Source organism: Empidonax traillii, unplaced genomic scaffold (genome assembly GCF_003031625.1).
Source record: "Empidonax traillii isolate 1590-97213 ecotype Southwest subspecies unplaced genomic scaffold, ASM303162v1 scaffold1644:size81793, whole genome shotgun sequence".
NCBI lineage: Eukaryota > Metazoa > Chordata > Aves > Passeriformes > Tyrannidae > Empidonax > Empidonax traillii.
This window is the reverse complement of record NW_020956837.1, coordinates 3,799-8,645: the sequence shown is the minus strand read 5'-3', so window position 1 is coordinate 8,645 and position 4,847 is coordinate 3,799. Positions and strand designations below refer to the sequence as shown.

Below are 4,847 nucleotides of genomic sequence, written 5' to 3'. Positions count from 1 at the left end.
GAAAAGTACCAGGGTAAGTGGAAATGACTGTTCTCTCTTATTAGCTGCATGGTTATTTATACTTTTGTAGATTACCATGGTACAGTGCGATTAGGCTTTTTAAGTATTGTTCAAAATGAGAAGTTTCAAGAGCTCTACTGAGCAATTAACCCTTAAATACATTTACTAGAACAAATCTGCTCCAAACAGGGGTTTTTAAATTAGCTGGGAAAAAAGAACTACGAGACACCATCTGCCAAAAAGTTTCTGTGCAGCCACACCTGAGCAGTGGTTACAATGCATTGACAGTTCTACCAACTACACATCGAGCAGGTTTCACAATAGCTCTAATTCACCAGGTAAATGTGAAAAAAGGCACTTGGTCTCACCAGTCCCTAACTATTTGTTTGTTTGTTTGTTTTAGGTTTTTTGTTTCGTTGTTGTTGTTGTTGTCGTGTGGGTAAAAAACACCTGGTAACAATTCTCTTCAAGGCACACCCTTTTCACACCACAGGCAGGATGAAACAATTTGGTAATTTCAAATGTCACGGAACTGACCTGTTTATAGGGGCGAATTTGGGGGCTGAGGGGATTTTAATTTTTTCTTTATTTAAATGCAGACCCATACTTACAAGCACACACACTGTCCAGCAGCATGCTTCCCCAGGCTAGGACAGTCCATCTCCCACACCAGACTAAGAATATGGCAGGTGCAAGACACCATCCAAGAACATCCACAGTGGAAAAGTCACCTCACTGTGGTATCTCTAGTCCTTTAGCTACTGTGCTTACAGCCCAAGGCAACACTGATTCGCTACCAAATTACCATCTCAACTCACAGGGCTGAGGAACAGCTAAGATTACCTCATGCACTATGCTGTGTACCTCCTCAGACACTTCTACCATCTATAGAACTTATTCTCATTGTCAGTCTCACAGTAGAGACTCTCAGGAATGAAGAGACTTGTCTAAGGACACTCAATAGAGGGAATGAAACCAAATTGTTCTGTGTGCCAGAGAAATGCCATTACATCATGAAACCCTCTTGTTCTCACATTAAAGAAATGTGTGCTTAATCATGTATCTCTTTTCTAAAAAATAACTCCAGTTATCTCAGATTCTCTCTCAACTCCTCCTCTGATGAACTCAGATACACTCCCCGTGCCCACCCCCATCTAGCCCCCCCGTTTTACAAGAGTCGCCCCAAGAGTCACAAGAGTGCAACCCCTCCATGCCAGTGACTGTGATTTCTACAATCCACGTACCTCCACAGTGAACTCTCCGTAACACTCCCCAGGTTGAAGTCGTAGAGCTTTGTCAGAATGAGAATCACCTACAGAGGGGAATAGGAGGGAGTGGGAGAAAGGGAAAAGAGAAAAAAAAGTTTTCCTTTAGATTTTGTAAGAGTACACAAGGCATCTGAAATCACCTGAAGAAGAGCTTAGCATTTATCCATTAATGTTTTGGTATTATGGGATAAAGTAAATTTAAAAAATAAAAAGGAAAATCATTAGTTTAATGCATCATGTAACCATTAGCTCTTATTTTCATCTCAAAATGTTTTACATTTGAAATAAAACATGCCAATAGGAATTACTCAGACTTTGTGAGCTGACCTCTCTGCAACTACAGTTATTCGAAGTAAGGGATGGAATCAATTGCGCCCTTGTGAATTCAACAGCCCAATCCAAAATTACAGTCAACCTCTCTTGTTTCTCAAAATGCTACCGCTAATTATTGAGTCTCCATGGAAAGAACTGGTAAGTTTATTTATGTAGATCACTATCCAGAAAAAGTCCCTTTTGCCTGAAATGAGCTTTACTTCTCTCTATCTGCTGTCACTTACTCAAGGAGCATGGGAATTTCTACATGGTAACACCCTTCTGCAGTGGTAAAATAGAGGGGCACAGACCTGACATTCTGCTCAGACACTGAGCAAGACAAAACTTCAGCTCTATCTTTAGTGCTCAAGGAGAGTCAGAAGCTCCAGCACACCCTGACCAGCTTTCTGGAGAGAACATTCCTGAGTCCTGCCCCTGCAAAACTGGGGTCAGAGGAGAGGGGAATTAAACAGTACATGGGAGACCACGGAGGAGTATAACTTGCCTGTGATATCCTGGTGTTCTGAACTCAGATTTCACAGATAAATGTAATATTAGTAGTTACAAGTTACATTGCCCAATGCCCTTCTCTCCCTGAAAGGCAGTTATGCACTTCGATAGCTTGGGAGCCTCTGTGAAAGCTCCCAAGATTAGATGGGATGGGAACTTATGCAGAAAGAAGAGAGGTTTCTCAGTGGAAGTTAAGAGCATTTGAGCATTTGCTCTTTGCTTTTTTAGCATAACTAATGCCACACAGTTCACTCCCTTGGATTCTACAGGACCAGCCTCAAGGAACAGCTCCAAGGCACCTCTTCATTTGTGTTTTGCACCATTTTAATACTTCAGCATTGTTTCCTCCTTGCAGGATTCAGCACAGGCTAGTTTCCCTCGCATCTCTTTGGGCTGTGAGAGCATCTAAGGAAATGGGAGGGGGGGTGTTTGTTAACAGCTGCTTCACAGTTTGACTAAAACTGTGGTGGGTCCAAATGAGAGATGTGACCCAAATGGCTGAGTTCATTAATATTTTCCTGTGAAACAGGGGTCTTTACTACTACAAAAGCCAGACTACCCTGTCTCTTCCTCCTCCCACAGCAGGGGGACCCACCACACCTTTCACTTGGATTTCCCAGCTGAGAGGCCGCTGGCTGAGGAGTTTAAAGCTTTGCAGAAAAACGCTGAAGGATTAATCAATATCACAGCTGCTGCAGCAGTCAGTGACTGTCAGCATAATACCAGGAAAAAAACCTGTTCAAATTGTGAGGGACCTTGGTACGTGATTATGCAGTCAGCACCCAACTTAATGGTTTTAGAATAGATGTTCCAAGCATTCTGCTCTCTACTAGATTCACTTTCACCATCCCCAATTGTATTTTGTCCCTTTATTTCCCCACGCAGAGACCTTTAGGAGGAGGATAAAAGTCAAGCTGCTTCCAGCAGGGTGTGAAAAGAAACCTGCCAGGCAGTTTTGAGTCAGTGTATGCAATGTCAGCTAAACCATGTCAGCCTAAACCAATGCTATACCATGGGAAAATAAGGCTAATATTCATTTTATTGCAACTTAAATCCTGCACACACCTTCCCATAAAAAGGGGGAAGAGCCAACTGCAAGCTGCAGCAACCAGGTGTGGGAAGCAGGGCAGCCTTCTGCCAGCTAACACCTCATGAAAGTGATGCTTTTAGGATGTTCCCTATATTCCCACAGGCACTCAAACAGGACTCCTCTCAAGAGTCTCTAGAAAGCCATGCACCCCAGCACAAGCCCTGCACTGCCTGAAATTATACTGTTCTTATTACTCATAGCTGTGGTAAGGTTTCATAAAGTTAGTTTTCCAGTTTCAGAGATTCACATTGAAGAGAGCTGAGTTCAGCAGATCCCGGATCCATCCCTTAACAGAGTAAATAAAATCTCCTTGTCCTGGTCAAATTTCAACAGAGTAATTGTAACTTAGGTTGCAATTACAACTAAAGCCAGCATCCATATTCTCCCAACCCTTTGTGTGTCTCTCCCCAGATGTCCTATGCCCTATATTTTAGATGATGTCACTTATCTATTATAAACCTTGCAAATCACAGGATAACACCAGCTTTACAGAAGTGGGTTGAATCCTACTCAGCTCCTGGGTATAAATTCATACTAAAAGCATGTTTAGGATGACTTTTCTGGATTTTCGCCCAGGATGACAGACTAACATCCATCTCTGCTTGTTATTAATGCATGGGAAGCAAAAGTGTGAGCATCCCTTTGCAATATCTCACAAAGGGTTTCAGGAAATAGCAGGAGTAGCCTGAGGTCGTGGAATACAGTCACCTACAGCAACCTGTCCATAACATCATTCACCAAGCAGGCCTAGGCCAGGCAATATTCCTGCACCACAACCCCAGGTGGCTCCCACTATGTCCCTGCTTGCTTTAGAGACAAGGCGCTTCAGAATCAATAAAGGCAACTCTTGCACTTGTTTGGGTGTTTGAAAACTGGAGAAGATCTGAGAGTCTGAACACACAACCATCCCAAGGAAAGCTGAGAAAGCACCTTCCCCCCAGACACTGCCTGGCGAGACCTTGGAGCAAGCAACTGCCAAGGAAACATCACAAGGGGTCAAGATACAAACCAAAGCCTAAAAGGAACAGCTGGTTCCTGAGCTGTTTTCATGGGGTGCATTTGACATGGTATTGCAAAAGAAACTTCAAACCCTTTTAAGATTCCACTCTGAGGCCTCCACATGAGGCCACCCCAACAGCTCTACGAAACTAAAAGCGGGGACATCAGGGACAGATGTGGGCAAGTGCTAGATTTTCTAAGACATTGTATTGTTTGAATGCCTTAGTAGGAAAAGAAAGGAACAAAGCATATGGAAAATTAGACATATTTTCAAAATCTGAATTCTGACAGGAGAAAAAAAAGAAGGAAAAAAACCTCATTGATTCAAGCTGAGACATTTGATTCCAATTTCTATTATGTAGTCAAAGAAGCTCAGTTTGTTTTTATGAACACTAACAAATAACCCTGTTTTTTTTCCATTCCAGAGTACTTTTGTATTAAAATCTTGGTGTTTTCATTTTAAAAGCTGAATGCAATTGAAAATTGGTGATTTTGCCTTTTATGTACTATTTCAAAACAAAAACATTTTTTCCCCTGAACTGAGAGAAATCTAGAATTGCCACCCCACAGAAAATGCCCACTCTCCAACCTAAATGAGAGCAAACCATTTTGCTCTGAGGAAAAGACATATAAGTGAATGAAGTTCCAAATAATTCAGAAATAACAAA

The 4,847-nt window shown here is 42.1% G+C and overlaps 1 long non-coding RNA gene across 1 annotated transcript in view; it reads right to left on the bottom strand.

Moving 5' to 3' along the window:
• LOC114070649 overlaps positions 1-1,324 on the bottom strand; it is a 65,510-nt gene extending 64,186 nt beyond the window's left edge. The window contains exon 1 of the long non-coding RNA XR_003573951.1: positions 1,245-1,324. This is a non-coding gene — a long non-coding RNA (uncharacterized LOC114070649). The remainder of the gene's footprint in view (positions 1-1,244) is intronic.
• Between the last annotated feature and the right edge of the window lie 3,523 nt (positions 1,325-4,847).